Consider the following 18,473-nt stretch of genomic DNA (forward strand, 5'->3'; position numbering starts at 1 on the left):
ACAACAAGTCCAGAGAGACAAAATGTTTAAATACAGCTTAGGGCTCAGAGGGTGAAGAGAATTCATTTTAATTCCAGGTTTGTTCAACTACAGGAAAGACTTGGCCTTTTTTGTTGTTAGAAAGTTGTATATTTATGGGTAATGTCTAAAATGAGTCTGGAAATATCCACATATGATATATCAGCAAAGATCCAATACCATGCACCCCTACGGGAAAACCCCCACAGTAGACCACTGTTTGATCAGATATGGGGTTTAGGTTTGGGCAGTGGTCAGAGGAGAAGATCTGGCTCTGCAGAAGAAAAAGGGATTCCCTATCTGACACCAAACAGCTCCGCTCTTCCGGATTAGCTGAAAATCAGGATCAACCTGCAGATTAATCCTGATAGTCTTTGTGATATGGATAACAAACTTATCACTTTGAATACAAAGAAGCAACAAGCAAATAGCACACACCCTGACTTGTAAAGGGGGCATAGTTGTTGTCTGTTTTAATTTTCAGGCCTGATTTGAAAAAGTTATTTCTCTGCTTTGATCAATACTGCAGCATGAAACATTGCTGCAAAGCCTTATGATATGTAAAGTAGGAAACATTGTAGCAGTAAACATTAAAGAGTAATTTCAGCGCTTGGGTTTGCATGTGAAACTAGTCCTAGCTCCTCACTCCTCGTTTGAAGACAGCCTGCAGCCTCCGTTGACTGGCATCAGTTTGAAGTTAGAATGACTTGGAGAAGTTGGCGAAGGCAAGCACGGCAGCCGTGATTATGTGCCGCTCCAGGGCTTCATAAACAGCCAGACAACAAGTGTAGAACAAGTTTGCTAATGTAAGCAGAAGAGCCTTGATCTCGTGCACTCAGCGGACTCAGACAAGTGAGAGGATACACAAGGACTGCAGAGTGTGAGAAATTATTTACTGTCTTCCTGTTCAGGGTCTTCAGAAGCCAACACATAATTTCTCAAATGCAGCAGACAATTTCTACCACTTTAGCCATTCAGGTCTTATCACAGCTCATGAGGACACTTTACAAAGAATCTAGGCTTGATCCAAAAGAGGCACCAAAACTTTTAAACAGACAAAACTGAAAATAAATTACAGGGCCTGGCTTGGTTCTTAAAGAACAGGTTCACCCTTGGGTGACGCTTCTGAAAACAACTACTAGTGCAGGGTCACAGCAGAAGTACTTGAAAGTGCTGATCTTTGTGAGTTCTTTTATGTGTTTTTAAGGCTAAATGATGGTTTCACAATGTTACATAACATAAACACTTCAGGTTCATCCTAAGTGTTCACCGGATCAAACAAGGTATGTGCCAGAGCCAGAAAACACTTCCTTTAATCAGTTTATAGATATCATTTATATCAAAGTTAGTCTGCTGAGTGGCCTTGTAAACTTTTATCCCATTCAGGAGACAAATTCTTCTTGAATGCTTCCCAAAGTAAGTTTACTACATGCCACTGTCCTTCAGAGAGTAATGATCTTTATCTCAGTACGAAGTGCTCTTATCCTGAAGTGCCTTTCAGTTCTTGACATCTCAACGAATCCTGCAGAGAAATAGACTCTAGTTTCCTTTCACAGTAAACTCCATTTCAATTCATCCACTCCAGCTGAACACAAACATCTTCTGATGTCTTCAGTTCCTTTTACTTTCTCCTGAACTTTATTTTATTGCAGGGGTTCTTAACTGGTTAAGCCTCGCCACCCACAACTTTCTTAAAGGGATATTTTGGTATTTTTGAAGTTGAGTTGTGTGAATAACTTGGCAGTAGTAGTGGCATTTGCCTCCACTAATTTCAGTGAGCCTTCAAACAGGACATGCCCAGAGAAGCTAGGCTATACAGCATAGCAGATGGGTGAACTATCTCCATGTAAAGTAGTGAGCTTTAGGTACAAATAGGCAAAAAAGTAATGTTGGTTCAGTTGTACACTAGATCGAATTATGTAGCCTTTTACTTTTCAGCCTGTTTGGCACCATTTTACAGTGCCAGCCTTGGCTACTGGCTACGTGCACCTCTGCCTCAGTGTATCTGATCAGCTGTTTGGGTCTGTGTGCTTCAACAGAGGCAACAACTACAAGCTAAACTAAAACTAGTTATTTGAGCTCAGTTTCCCCCCTCAACAGCTGATGCAGTGATTCCATAAAATAGACATATCATCCAGACTTTAGCTTGTCTAATTATCAGCAATTGCAACAGCCATAAACTTGCCTTCTCATTCAACTCACCTGGTCATGGTTAATTCTCCAATTCATCCAGAGAAAGTTAAAGAAGGTCCATAAGACAGGTGCTTTCAGTAAGGCAGGTAACTCTGGATGGGGAGTGATGCAGGCTGCAGGGCAATGGAGAGGGGTATAGATGCAGACCCTTCATCATTGATGGCCACTCTCACATGCCGTTCATCCTAGTTGCTGTGTATCTCAGAAAGGAAGTGCTGTAATTTATATTTCCAGTTTTAGATTAATATTTTTTTATAATTCATCTTTATTTATTATAGATATATAAACATTATAGACTTAACAACTTTTCAAGAATAAAACAGAGAGAGAAAATAGGTAAAAAAATAAATATGAAAAATAAAAGATTTGTTTAAGAAGTAGTTACATGAATATTAACTGGCTTTGACTTTGTTAGCATTCGTTTCTACATAAGCAAATATGGCTAAGTGAACACAAACACAAAAAGATGAACACAAAGCTGATAGCCGAAGCTTGCATTGCAAAATAGAGCCAAACATAGAGGCTTTCTGGGTGAAAAATAAAACACTTCAAAAATTCTGGATATAGCTTACAATAGAGCCAACATTGTCTTTTGGCTGATTTTTACCTAAAACTTGCTAAATTATGAAGAGGTACTATACCTGTCTACTACTATAGCTTAGCTTCCTTCAGTATATCCTGTTTGAGGAGGCAATGCTCACTGAAACCGCGAATGGCCCTACAAACCCCAAGTACAGTACTGTGCAGAACTTTAAAGCATGTTTGAGCCTAGAACTGAGGCAGAATTAAGATGTGTAATGGTGAATAAGCCCATCTGACGGCAACACTGGGAAGGAATGAGGCTTGACACAACCCTGGTGGTGCTGGGGACCCCCCTTGTACCTGAAGGTAGCATAATTAAACACAGTTGTGGCTTGGGTAATACATCAAATAAGAAATTATTTGAAATTGTATTTGTTTTTAGGACATCTGGCGACCCCCAAGTTGGTCCCGACCCCCATGTTGAGAGCTAGTAACCTAAGGTACCATCTAGGTGGGTAGTAAAGTTGCCATGAGCCCCTGGCCATGCTGTATCTTAGAGCTTGACACGGGAGAGGATTTTCATTCCTGTTCCAATCCCAAATCAGAGTAAAATAAATCCCATCCCATTACAGAATAACTTCCGCTCCCATCCCACTCCGCCTTTCGTTTTACTCCCGTCCCATCCCACTCGTTTGAATAGTTAGCTCCGTAACGCTCGCCTCTCATGAACTTTTCTAGGACTTGGTTGCAGTGTTGGCTCACAGAAAGTAAACTACAAGAAAAATGGCTCAAAATGTGGTCAGTACACAGTTCTGTCCATTTTCTGCTAATAAAACCTAATCAAATTAACCAATAAAAACTGCATGTGCATTTTTATATACAAAAATTGGTACTGCCCACTCCCGCTTACTTTTTTCCCACCCCATCCCAATCAGATGATGAAACAGTGGAATGACTCCCATCCCTCGAGGGAGTCCCATGGGAAACCTGTGACCCGTGGGAATCCAGAAAACATGTTAGCCTCTACTGCGGACGTCCCAGTGGTTGGAAACTGCCAGCAGTCTTTGGGCGTATCTCTTGGGGTGAAAAGGCCCAGAAAAAAAGATGCTGTTGAGCATGACCTTTGCTGCTGATACCCAAGTATCCGTGTGCAGCTTGACTCTGGCTATACCTTAAAAAACACAACTTCAACCCATAAACATCGGCAGAGATTTTCACAATAACATGCCGATAATATTGTACATCCCTTAAAAAAGAAATACTGTTCAGCCTTAGTAAAGAACATTACTTACAAAAGGCCCTTTTTAGGAAAATGCCTCTACAATTATTATTACAAGATACTTCTGTTCTTCTGTCATTTTGGTTGTTCAACTGTGTGCTCAATCATTTCTAACTTTTCTTAGTATTGCAAATGTATTTTTTTATTTGAATCAGTTATAAGACATAGTTATGGACTCTAACTCGGACTTTACAGTTAAGGTTCAGTTCTTCTTCTCAACATTCACTGAGAAAGAAACAATACTGTAGAGAAACTATCCAGAAAGAGCGAAAGTTAAATTTTCCTGTTTTTTTCCACGGTTTTCTTTTCAATCATCCATGTCTTAAATTTGTGTCAAAAAACATCTATCAGCCATCTTATGTAAAGGCCAGAGAGCATGCTGCGGCCCTAAATAACTTTCACAGCAGGGCTTAACAGTAACGGTTGCCGGGTTGCCAGGGGCGAACAGATTTGGACCGCTGTCAACAATTTTGTTCGGTCTAGTCGCCTCAGTGGGCTGAAGTTTTTCCCCTGCTTAGAAAAAACAAAACTGAATCTGTTTATCTGCTGACTGGGACAGAGAGAGCCCCCTTGATGAACTTCTCAGGGTGAGAAAATGTAAAATTCTGGATGAAAATGTCAAATATAACTTTAAACTTTATTGACAACTGGAGTCAGTTTGTTTACACCACTTTTGAAATAACCTCAGCTGACCTATGTGCTGCTTCGACAGAATAAAAAACACACAAAATTGAAAACACTTTAAATAATATGTTAAAAACACCAACAGATGAAGATTAAATGTTCTGGGCAGAAAAAACATCTTTCAGCCTTGTTTCCAGTAAAAACTGCTCTGATCTGACAAGATGTCCAAGCTGCAGAAGACTCCAGGCTCACAGGAGTTAATTCACAGCCTTTTCTGATGCACCTGACTAATTACATTACCTTGTGAAATGTAAATGCAGTGACATTAGTTGCCTGCTCTTATTCATATTCTGAATTCTTAATGAAGCTAAGCCTCTTGTTCTTAGTCAGACCCATTTAATGTGTGTTTGTTCGGCTGTTACACAAAGGGACAGGAGACAAAACATCCACTGGCATGAAATGTTTTCCATCAAGGTAGTTAAGCAAATAAAAACAAGATCATTTAGAGCTGTCAAAACACTGTTATAGTTCACTATTTATGTACTGGAGGCTGTTTAATGCCTGTGTCTAGTCTGTCATATGTTAAGATTACCTTTAGTATACATGTTAGATTATTCTGATGGTAGGAATTAGATCAGCCATGATGTCACTTTGCCTCTGTAAACTCTGGCTGTGTTTCCAGTTTAGCAGCTTTCTCACTACATTTGACTGACTTTAAAGACTCCAGGGATTTTTCTTCTCGGAGTTTCAGGCAGTCTCAGACTGAACTCTACTCTCTTGAAGAAAATAGCAAATATTTCTCTGTCAGTGCCTGTGTTTAGAGGCTCATTGGTTGCCAGTAGGCTGGTGAGGGTGTTTCTGATTTTGGGCTTATTTAGTGTATCATTTTTGCCCTAAGGATCAGAAACCTCCTTATTTATATGACTGTAATAACCAAGTTCACAAACACTCAAAGTTAACGTGTGAACTGAAATTCATTTTAACGCCACTATTTGTTTGTGTCACGATTAACACATGTGCTTTCCGTATGACCCTCGACCCATCCTGTAGTTTGTGAACTCAGGAAGTGGTTGCGTGGTGATGAGGTACAAGCCAGCAGAAATGGATTAAGGACAGAGACATCGGAAAAGCAAGTTCAGCTTTAAGATCATGCCAGGAAAGACTGCACTTACTGGTGACATAGACTGAGCTACTGGAGTGTGTATGCAGGTGGATTCAGTGTTATAGCAGTTTGGTAGATGTTATGAATAGTTGGATGTTTTAAGAAATTTGGTGACCCTCCCCCACAAAACTTGGTACCAATTCACCCTGCTCATTTAGGAAAACTTGGTGCACCTGAGATGGAAGCTCCCAGCTGAGAGCTGTTGGTGATCACCAGGGCTGGGACTCTATAGGGAGCAGGTTGCTGCTCAGTTCAGCAGAGTTGTATGTGCCAGAGGGTCAACACCAAGCGGCAACATCCGGTCCTGAAAAACGAAGCCAATGCAGAAGTGCAAAAATTTACAATATGGCCAGTGTCCACTTGAGGCTGGCTGCAGGAACACTGGAAGTTACATTGACAACACATGTTAAAAAGCTGTTTTTAACACTAGAAATAAACTGGTTTACAGCCTGATTCAAAACACAAAACATGTCTCATTAGCTCATGTCTTCATGTCCTCTCACTCAACAGGGGGTGATTTTTTTTGTACCACAATCATTTTGATTATATTTAGGAAAAACCTCACTGCTCACTGATAGGAATGGGGATCGAAACCCGGGTCCAGGACCCAGTTCTGTGTTTTTGAAATACCTGAAAATTGATAATGTTTTAGCTTATTGATACTGCTATCGTGTCTCACGGACTCTGTGACGTAACGTCATTTTAAGATAAGACTGGTGTAAGAACATACATCAGTTCTTTCAAGGGGGACATCAACTAAAAGAACATCAATGTTGTGCATCACATTAAACCAGAATGTACCTTCAACTGTCGCCTGCGAGTCGCATGTAATCATATCTGCCTGCGCTGGGAGTAACAGGCTCTCATATCCCTCTCTTCAGCTGCTTTAGAACAGTTTTTTTTCTTCAGTTGCTCAGATAAATGCTGAAAAGTGCTCCAAAACTTTGTAGCAAGTCCTGTTTGTCAACAATATTAATTCAGTGTAGAAATCTGTGGTGGAATTAGAGTTAATTACCGAACTTAACTAGCTGAAAGACGGAAAATATGACGCATTCAGGTAACCTCAGTTAATTAGATGACTGTTTTCTCTCTGTTATGATGTGTTCAAATGTCACATAAAAATGGGAAAATTTATTTTGACATCTATAAATACAGTTGTGAATATGAAGAATGTGTTCATATTTGAGGGATATAAATAGATGTTACAAACTGAATCAAAGCCTTTTAACTCAAGCACTACTCAGCTAAGACCACTCAAGTGTAAATATTGGCCTCCATTTTGTTTTTCCACCAAACTGTAGGAAAGTATCGACAGTGGAATTGATAGGTACTCAGATCAATAAGGAGGATCGATAGGGGAATTAGTATCAATAAAAATTAATGATCCCCATCCCTACTTAATGATTGGCCCATCTCATTTGATTAACAGATAGCTTTAAAGGCAGATGCTGCCTCCAGAAGGCTGGCTTTAGTGCTAGCTTAGCTGACAGGAGGTCAAGCTCAGTTGGCAGGCTCTTTCCTGCTGTTAGGTTGATCCAAAGTTCGGTTGAGACAGCAATTTCAATATGGAGGCTGCCACTGATTGGCCTCAGAAGCTGTTTGAGTCTGCCTGTTGTAATCAAACTGCTGACGTCACACGAGCTTTGTCCAATTCTCTCTGCAGTCTATGGTCAACACCATCAGTTGGCTCTCTCTTTGAGTTGTGCTATAAGAGAAAATTAGTTTGAGTGCCTTTGTGAGTGTGTGTTTCAAAAATATTTCATTTTACTTACCCCTTAATCAAGTAACTCCCACCTGTCCTTCTTTTGGGTCAGATTTTAAGTTCATCTATCCTTTTGATAGATTTAGTGGGTGTCAGTGAGGAAAAATAATCCCCTGCCACCTTTTAGGAATCAAAGACCCTTTTTGTTCCAACTCCATTTTGTGGTTCATGCAGTTTTTTGTCAGTTTCTCCATTCCTGATCCTTGTTATAAAATTTTGTGTTGGGGGAAGGGAGTAACAGTTGAGCAGCAAAATCAGGCAACCAATCAGAAGCAACACAGTAAAAAGATGCTTAATCAAACGCCTAAATCTTCGGTTTTTTTCAGGTGACATTTAGGATTTATATTTCCCAAAATACACAAGCTTGACGACTGACTTCATTGCTGTGCCTGGATTTTAAATTGAACTTTGCAGCATCTCCTAACAGCATGTAACCTAGCCTTGGGGATAGCCTCTTACAGTGGGAGTAATGAATTGCATTGTGATGCACTGATTTCATGCTGTCACCTTGGTTCTGTTTTCTTTTCAGTTGCTCACCTTGACATGAAGAGGAGATTAAAAAGGCAATGATAGTGTCCTACAGAATATTTCTTTATTTTCTTATATTTTTCTCTCTCTAAGGACCTTGATAACTTGTCATCCAAAGCAGAGATAGTGGTGTATTCAAAGTATCCATACCCATTTTTGTTAATCTTTGACTTGTGATAACTGACAGTGAAACTCTAGACGGCTCACTGATGCAAAAGAAAACACGTCAGTTTATCTTCTTTCAAAATAAAAGCAGTCTAAGGGGAAAACTGATTTTTTTATTCTACATAACTAAATACTTAATGAGTAGACAGCATGGTGTGGGATTTGGAGCAATGTCTCGCCTTTTAATGGTGTTAGGACATGGTGTGAAATTTTTTGACAAATTGAAGTAGATTTAGATGCATCATACTGAGATACAGCCTGTTTTTGTTCACCTGCATTAAATCAATAGCTAGGTGTTGGCAAATCTGTAACATTAAAGTGAATATGCCTATAATGGACCGAACAACTGGACAGCCTGTGCAAAAAGTTACTCATGTTGGCATGGCTTACTTAATGTTCAGTGACAGAGATCCATTTTCACTCCAAAGCCAAACTAAAAGTGAGGGCTAATGCTTTGTAAGCAGGCTTGTAGTCACTTCTAAAAGAACCTGTCAGCAAGATCACCATCATGGGAAAATTGTTAGTATCATCAAGAGCAAGTTAGCAGTTTAACTTGTCTGTTTTGAGCCCTTATACCCCATGGACTGACTGTTTTAACGTGTTTTTTTTCTCCTAACTTGTAATTGAAGTTAAAAAAAGTGACAGGAGCTGCCTGCTGAGGTTCTCAGGCAGCAGATGTTTTAAGTCATTAAGTCATTACACTTCAAGAGCTCTTGTTTGGGAGAGGAAAATTACTACGAATAAGATTTAAATCTGTCACTTCTTTTGGCACACTGACTTGAAGGAGTATTACAAAAAAAGCCTTTTGATTTCAAAAGTAGACAATAAATCTGAAAGCATCATTAAAGTGAAGCTGACAAATTGCAGTTAACCAAGAGAATATTTTATTCTTCATTTAATGTGACTCGAGACATGTGGGCCTAGTCGTGATGAAATTCTCAGGTGTTAAAGGTGCTCAGTATCCTTGTTGATGCAAACATCACACACATGTGGAAATTCAGAAAATCTGCAACCTTGAATCACTCTCTCCATCAGCGAACAGACGGCTAATGTGAGCAGACGGGTCACACACATCAGTGGAGCGTCTGTGCCCTCGGGGTTGCAGTGCTGTAGCAGGGGGCAGGAGCTCTGCGGTGGGTGTATGTGAAGCGCTTCCAAATCAGAGAGGGCAGGGATCATGGAGTTGTCTTTGCGGGTGTCCTCTGTTACATAACCATGGCATTAAGAAGGTTGAGCATCTCTCTTTCAGCCAGTTTTAACCTCAGCCAGCTGTGGTTTCTGCCGTTGTTCTGAGGTTAAACTACACGAGGCACAATCATCCTGTCTGTCTGCATCAGCGCTCTGCTGCCACAGATCAAAAGCTCTCACAGGTTTCTGAAACTAACCCATTCAGATGGACAGTGTGCACTCAGAGCTTTCCTTTTAACACCTATGGGTGCATGAATCCAGCTGCAAATGGCTGACAGCCTGCTGTCAGGTGGGATTAAGGAGACCATTACCTGCATGCAGAAGCCTAGAAGGCCAAAAACCAGCAGAGTTCTGTCAGGTGAGAATAATTCAGCTCTCCCTGTAATGATGAAGGTGATGTTAGTGCTGATCTGAGTTCACTCTACTGCAGAAAAGGAGATCATTTGCCAGGGAACATTTGCTGCCCTGGTGCCAATCATCTGCTGCAGGTTTTTTGAGTGAAACTGTATCAGGATAGAAAAGGATGGCCAGTGAAATCCCTCTTTATAAAACTCAGTTCTGCTTTCTTTTTGTCATGGTGTTAAAACACACTTTGGTTCATCATGCAAAGGATTTTAAAGGTAAAAAAAAAACATATTTTTGAATGTCAATAATAAAGCAGACGTTTTTTATCTTCTAGATATGTTTAAACCCAGTTGAGCAGTTATTCACAATATGTCAAGGAATTATTTGTTTTTCTCCTGAACAACAAAATGGGCATTTTCTGTTTCACAAATACCCAGAAGTGTGGCCAACAAACCAAGCCAGAAATTTTTAAATGCTTTTTAACACTATTTGAGGCTTTGCTTTAATTGATAACAGGATGCATGAAGTTCAAGTCTTACTATCAGCTTATTAAAGGTTAACTGTAGACCTACAGTGGGGTCTTACAGAGTATTTGAAGTGGATAAATCAATTGAATAGAAATTCAGGCTTTTAAAAAGTCTTAAAAGTCTCACAATGAAAGCTACAAGGTCTTCAACATAATATTTACATTAATATGGTAAAATGATCAAATTAACTCAGCTATAATGATCTATAGCCCATCAGCTGCAACACTAAAGTGACAACTACTGCTGTATTATAACTTTAACTAGTTTTGGATACTTGACCAAAAAAGTCTGACTTTCCCTTGACAGCTACTTTATTGTATCAGCAGCACAAAACATTAACGGTACATGACTGTGTCACTTATGACATGGGTTAGAAATTAAAGATGCAATGGGTGTTAAAATATATCAGGAGAGTGCTGAAAAGGTATTAAAAAGTGTTAAATTTAATGCCAGATATCCTTTATAAACCCTGTAAATAGGAAACCATCCTTGGAAACAGAGTGAAGCATAAAAATAAGTGTCAAGACTTAATATAGATAGCTGCAGCAGTTGTTTAGTTTTGAAGCATTGCACTGATAAGCAACAAGGTTTTAATTAGAGCTGCAAGTAATGATTTGCTACTAACAATTTATTTATTTTATTTTATTTGATAAATCTGAAATCAGGCTGTGTCAAAATGGAAAACTGGCTGGTGGGGGTTAAAAGAGGAGCACAAGCAACAGGGATGCCTTCAGAGGATTGTTAAACGAAGCAGATTCAAGAGCATAGTGGGGCTTCACGAGGAGTGGACTGAGGCTGGAGTCAGTGGATAGAGATGCACACAAGTCATTTTTTGCAAGTCCAAGTCAAGTCTCAAGTCTTTGGCCACGAGTCAAATTCAAGTCTCAAGTCTCCGATGGTTGTAATGAGCATTCTATCATCTGCCTCTGATGTCCAGTCTGCTTAGACCACTGCATTTTTCTATCTGAGGAATTTAAATCCTGGACTGTTATCACCATCAGTAGGGTGGGGTATTGTCTGTGGCCAGCTCGCCATGGAGTGCGCATGTGTACACTTACATATGAACAGGGCTTGACATTAACTTTTTTTCACACCAGTCAATGTGACTATTGGCTAATAGCCACTTAGTGTTTCACTAGCCACAGTTCTGTTGATGGGAATGTATGTGCTATATATCATATGTACCTCTGCTATAAGATCCTTCATCAACATGATCAGTATCAGCCCTCCTTTTAATAAAGCTCCTCTCTGTGTACATATGAAACACTACAGAGACATGTGTCAGACTTCACTGATAGAGACAGACACTGAGCCATTGGAGATTAAATGTTCTTGTTATTTGATATATTTCTTTAATGGTAGTAATTTTATTCTAGCACAAAAACACTAACTGTTAATGAACTGTTTATTCTGAAATAAAATAAAAACTCAATGAGCATTTCCAGTTCTCATTCAGACACATGTTCAACAGAGTATGCTGAGTATTTCTCCCTCCATTCTCCTTAAGAAACTTCTGTCATCATTTATGGTGTAAATTTCTTTATATTGGTAAAATCAAGCTAAATTCGACTTTATTCAGCTGAAATCTCCTGTACTCCTTAGTTACTAACTTATCTGTTACAGCCTTGTATCTATCTCTCTCTATTTCTCACTGCCTCGATGAACCGTATTTAAAGTTTTAATGTTCCTGTCGTCTTTTACGTCCGTTCATTTTCAATAAGCGGCAATGCAGAGATTCTAACATTAATTTGTTCCCCGTAAACATATGATATTAAGGAAATATTAACCAAATCATATTTTAACATTGCGCACACCCATGACTCACGCGGGAGACACAGACACACACAGCTGGAGCGCACACACTCAAACAGCGCTGTCGCTGATCCTCTATGGTCAGAGGGGAGCTGTACTGCAGGAGAAACGAGTTTAGGTATTCTGAAAATTTTGCCCTCAGCAGACTGAAGCCTGAAGTCTGCAGTCTACCAACATTTGTAGCATGAACAAAGATGAGGAAGAGAGGAGAGTGGCTTTTGGTGTTGCGCAAAAGGCACGCGAACTGTCAAACACAAGGGGAGGAAAGGGGCAAAAAATAACAGGAGGACAAGAGATCATGATGGAAAAATTAAAAACCGAAGATTGTGCCCGAGTCCCAAATCACGAGTCCGAGTCGAGTCTCAAGTCTTTTGCGCACGAGTGGATCAAGAGCCACCACACAGAAGGGTCCATGAAATGGACTACGAGTGTCCTGTTCTTAGTATCGAGTCAGTCCTGAACCACAGCCATGATAAAAGCTTCTCACCTGGGCAAAGGAGAGAAAGTCCTGTTTTTCAGATAAACGTAAATTTAGAATTTCATTTGAAAAATCAAGTTCTCAGAGTCTGGAGGAAGAGCTGAGAGGAATAGAGTCCAGGGCAGTTTTACTTCTTGATTTAAATCACAGGAAAAAAACAGCTTTTTATGATATTCAAATTTTATGAGACACTCCTGTATTTCTTCCTTTGAATAAAGAGATTTTACATCGGCCTGTTGTTGGACACTGTCACTGTGTAGTTAGAGCACTATGACTTCTATCTCTCAAATACATAAAAGCAGTAGAAGCAATTGTGAGCTTGTTATGAACTCACATACAAATGCACACAACAGCTCGTCTCACCCTTTGCCTGCAGTGCACACATTTCCTCTCTCCTGCTAGCACTGTGACGTATAAGACACACAGTGAGGGAAATATCCTAGATTTTGGCTCACTTCTCATAACTGAAAACAAAATTTGAGTCGCATTTGAATTTTTACAACAAAGATTTTCCTCTAGGTCAGCCATGACCAAAAAAAGTGATATCTGGATGTACTTCAGTAAATGCAGTGTTAAACCTGCATGTCAAATAAATATTAGTTTGATCATTAACAGCACGTGCAAGGAGAAACCAGTGGAGACAGACAACAGGCAGAATCACATTACTTGCCTGCACTGTTAAAACACATCATTTGGTACAACCAGAGCAGAGAATATTTGCCTGCTGGTAACAAGAATAGTTACCGGAGATATCCTCCCATTAACTTTTATGGAAGGAGAGGGCTCCTGTGGGGCTGTTGGCATTTGTTGAGTCAGTGTATGAGCCACTATCATGAGAAACAACAGCTGCGAGTGTGGAAAAGATGCTAGATAAAAGTGGAGCACGATTAAGGGCTGATTTGCAGTGTGTCAACTGCTCTTCCTGAAGTTTTTTATTTTATTCCCCACTGAAAAAAGTGCAGTGAAGGAGTTTCAAATATCTTAGGGTATTCTTCATGAGTAAGGGCAGACTGGACTGAGAGATTGACAGGTGGATTTCTGCAGCATCAGCAGTATTGAAGGCGTAGCACCAGACTGTCGTGGTGAAGAGGGAGCTGAGCTGGAAGGCAAAGCTTTCAAATTACAGGTCGATCTTTGTTTCAGCTCTCACCGATGGCCATGAGATTTGAGTAGGGACTGAATATATGAGATTGCAGATACAAGTGGTCGTAGTGAGTCATCAGGATGGTGGCGGGGCTCTGCCTTGTGTCTAGTCCACACATGGGCAGATATTTTTTTTAAGATGGAGCTTTTTCTTCTGTGGTTTCAAAAATCATCCTATCTGCACATTCTGAAAAGTCTATTTTTCCGCATGAAAACACAAAAGTGTACTTTTATGTGCTGTAAAGAGCGAGGCATGTAAACAGTGGTCTTTTCTTCTCTGTGCAGGTGAAACAGCTCACTCAGAGACAGCAACAAAGTCCTTGACATGCAAAAATGTTCTCCTCTTTTGTCTGCAATGACCATTTCATTTACAGAGTTGTCTCACCAACCTGAACCAAGTCTCTTCTAAAACCATCTGTACCTGTGGCCATCCAGGCAAACAAAAGTGTTAACATAGCAATGACATCAGACAGAGAAGAACCTGGCACAGAATTCAATGTTACACGCCCAAAACTCAGCATTCCTTGTCTACACATCACTACACTGTAAAAAGATTTTTTTAAAATCTTCACCCTGGAAAGAGCTTTACTAAAGAGGTGTTTTCAATTATCTAAAACCCTGTTTGTATGTGTACAAAAGGTCAAAATGCACAGGAAATCTGTTTTCAACAATACACACCTACATGTGGATGAGGCCCTAGAGATAAGATGAGGAGTTTGGACCTCCAGGGTGCTTGGAGTAGAGCCTTTTTTCCTTGACATCATACGGACCCAGTTGATGTAGTTCAGGCATGTAGCTCTTCAACACTTCCTCAATGCCAATGTGCTGTTGACAATATATCTGTTGCTTTATGTCTGATAGTACCAAAAGTACTAAAGTTTTGAAGAAAAAACATAAAGATTTGTATTTCAACCCAACAGTGCTGAGCATGGGATGGGAGTTAGATGAAGAAGTTAGAAGCACTCCAACATCTGCTCAGACATGAAGGAAGAAGACGTCATGGATCTGTCATCCTCCATTCTGGCCATGAGTACATCCACACACATGGCATAGCCATCATCGTATTCAAGGAGAAAACCAAGGAGAAATAAAAGCGAGTGGCTGATTCGAGTATGCCTCAACTCAAAGTTCTGCAAAGTCACCATCTTGCAGTGCTATGTACCAAGTGACAAGGATGAAGATGAGGTGAAAGAAGACTGGTATGGACAGCTACAAATGGCTGTTTCAAAGGTACCCCAACGCAACATGCTTCTCGTAACTGGTGACATGAATGACAAAGGGAACTGACAGTTCCAACAATGAGAGGGTAATGGGCACCCATGGATGTGGGGAAAGGAACAGCAATGGTGACCATCTTGTTGATTTCTGCATGGACAACAACCTGGTCATGGCTGGTACCATCTTCCCACATTAGGACATCCAGGAGCTCAGTTGAAAGTCGACTGATGGTAGGACTATCAGCCAAATAGACCACATCATCATCATTGGTGAATGGTGCAGGTGTTAGAGCATACAGGGGTGCAGATGCCTATAGTGACCACTATCCTATCCCATCGCTGCTATAACAAGCTCAAGTCAGTGAAGTCGGTCCCCCATGGCCAGCAACAGAAGAAACTAGATATTGCTAAACTCCAGTATCCGAACAACAGCAAGGAGTTTGTGCTGGAACTCAGAAACTGCTCTACCATATTAGATTCTACCCATGCAACAGAACAAGAACCCTCCATAAATAGCAAATGGGATGCTATTAAGACCATGTACACAGAAACAGCACAAGAAGTACTGGGCCTCAAACAGAAAAGGGCCAAAGAATGGATCTCTGCTAACACTTGGCAAAAAATTGAAGAGAGGAAACAACTGAAGACAAAGACGCTGAACACCAAATCCCAATGTCTCCTTGTGAAAGCCAAGATGGCCTATAAAAACAAGGACAAAGAGGGGAAGAGGAGTGCCGGGAGAGACAAGAGGGTTTATTATGAAAAACTGGCAAGTGAAGTTGAGAAGGCGGCAGCCTATGGTAATCTGGGCACAGTCTACAAGATCACCAAGCAACTCTGGAGCGAATGTACAAGCCAGGCTACCCATGTTAGGAACAAGAATGGCAACATCTTTACATCAGAGCATGAGCAAGCAGCTGAATGGGTTCTTTAAAAACATCTAGAACAGTAACACCATCCCCATTTACTGGTCCAAGGGTCTTATTGTCAAAATCCCCAAGAAAGGTGGCACCAAAAATTGTGACAATTGGCAAGGGATCAGTCTTCTATCTGTCCCAAGCAAGGTTTTCTGCAGAGTCCTTCTCAATAGGATGGAGACAGCTATTGACACAAGGCTTAGAGAAGAGGAATTATGAATTATTCAATAAATAACTAAAATCAGTGACTGTTTTACTCAGCTCAAACTGAAATTATTTTGCAAGACTGCCTCTCTCCCCTTCTCTGCCTTGTAAGTGGGTGCAAAGAATTTTTTTTTACATGTTTTAAATCTGCTATAAATACTGTTACTAGTTCCTGTAAGGTGGTACGTCTGATTGAAGCTCAGTATTCACAATCACACGCTTGCATGCTGATGTTTTGTCACTAAAGACGAGAATGCTAACGGAATATTTATCGAATTAGACATTAAGGTAGCGCACTATGTTGCCCACATGCGTGAGGGTCATGGTGGGAGCAGGTGAATCCAAAGAGATACGCAGAACCTGCACGGATATATAGTAGAGAGGAAGAATGTTTTGCCTGAAATGTTTCAAGACTTTGTCTCCTGTAGCTTGAGTGTCTGAAGCTCAGTCACACAATGCAGAGCGTTTACGCTCACGTGCACATGCAGGTTCACTGCCGAGTACAGACGGGATTTCGGCTTTGTGAAAATGTGACATTGGTGGGGCAGATTCAACTATGACGAGAGAAATTTGACAATGGTGCTCCACCAAATTAAAATTCTGGTATTGTGACAACTTTAGAGGAGAATGGGGTAGACACAGAACTTTCTGGAGGGTTTTTAAATCCCATTCAGCTTGGGAACACCTCAGGAAGAGCCTGTGACCTGTGACCTGTAACTGACCTGAAAACGGCCATCTCTACTCTGCCATTCTGTAGAATAACAGTAATTTCATCATTAACATTAAGTCATGCACAGTACTATAATTGTGCAGCAGCATGTTTCCTGCCTGGCTGAACTTCTTTGCAGATGACCCTTTGTTTTCTGCAGCAGGCAGCTGTGTTGTTACCCCTGTGGTGCAAAAATAGTAGTCTAATTAAAATGAATGAAGGGAGCCTGTTCAACAACAACTCTTACAAAGGGGATCCTGAAACCCACAGAACATTACAAATTGATGCCTTACAGTGCTGGAGTATCTCCAGTTGAAGTGCATTTACAGATTTCTCATTACAGCCTCATTAAGTCATGAGACATTAGGCCTTATTCAGGGTCATGTAAAATCATGTAGCAGACACACATGCACACATTACAAACAGTTCCTCACACACAATAAGTTTAATGAGCAACATTTCACCGTCCATTTAGCTCATTACACCGGAGGTTTTGATTTATTTTGTTTGACAGTGTCAGCGCAGTGATTTTCTGTTTCCTGTCTGCAGAGAGTTGAGTTTTGCTGGAGGAGACGGAGCGAGAAACTCTGCACCTGCCAATCGTCTGACACAGCTACGTTTTAATCTCCAGGAGCTCCTACACAACTTCATTTGTTTTCTGATTATTTGAGTCCTCGTTTTTAACCACTTTCACCTCTATGCTAACCTATTTTTATAAAATAGACCTTCATAAAGATTCCATGCAAGTAATTATCTGATACCCAGTCAGATTCTCCTGGGTTTAGAGATGCATGTTTTTTTCTTCTCCTGGAGGTGCTTTCTCTCTTCAGCTACGGAAATGATTTCAGAGGAGTCGTGTGTGATAAGATGAGACAGAAACCTTTTGGGCATGACTAATGCTACTGAGTCCAATTAAGCTGATGTCTTGTACCCACTGAATTAAATCACCCTGATATGATCTTGTCTGCCTGTGCATATATTTGCTTCCAACTCTGATCACCTGAAAAATGGGAGAAGACGGAGAGCTCCACGAGCGAACGCTGTGCATATCGCTATAATTGGGGAACTTTCTGCTATTATTTCTGCATCTGAAGAATTGCTGTTGTCAGAACGCTGGATTCAGGGTTTGATGAATAAAAAAGGAAAGATGAAAAATGCAGGAAATGTGCAAAAAAGCAGCAGAAATGATGTGCATTTGTGACAGCAGCGGGAAGCAGGGGTTTTTCTAAATTAATAGTTTGTTCTCCATTATGGAAAATTTTCTAAATGTGCAGATGTGAAGAGCTACATATTGACTGGTACAAACAAACTGCCACCAAACTACAGTGAGTCGCTGTCATGACTGCACCACACCCACTGAGACTGAATTTATGACTTAGTTAAGCTCTATGAAGGCTGCAACAGCTTGCCAGTGAAATGATTGTTAGTCTTAGTGAAAGTCATAAATCAAAAAGCGGCCTGGCTTTGTCATTATCTATTAATACTCTGCCACTCTCGAGCTCTGGAAGCAGCCACAACACGCACATCCTCGCCTTCTCCTGAGACTGAAAGTTTCCCCCGTGAAAGATTGGGGGGAAAAGACAGCTCTTCAAAGTTTGCTCAGCTTGCGATTGATTCACTCATCCCTCCATGGTCCGCTGCGCACCCTGACAGCTCTGGAGGTGGAACAGTGTTGAACGC

At 40.6% G+C, this 18,473-nt stretch overlaps 1 protein-coding gene across 1 annotated transcript in view; it reads left to right on the forward strand.

The window, feature by feature from the left end:
• The window catches only part of b3glcta (beta 3-glucosyltransferase a), a 134,211-nt gene that overhangs the window by 23,042 nt on the left and 92,696 nt on the right, over positions 1-18,473 (forward strand). The gene's annotated exons all lie outside the window — the stretch shown is intronic.

The sequence above is a fragment of the Cheilinus undulatus genome, linkage group 2, assembly GCF_018320785.1.
Source record: "Cheilinus undulatus linkage group 2, ASM1832078v1, whole genome shotgun sequence".
Lineage (NCBI taxonomy): Eukaryota > Metazoa > Chordata > Actinopteri > Labriformes > Labridae > Cheilinus > Cheilinus undulatus.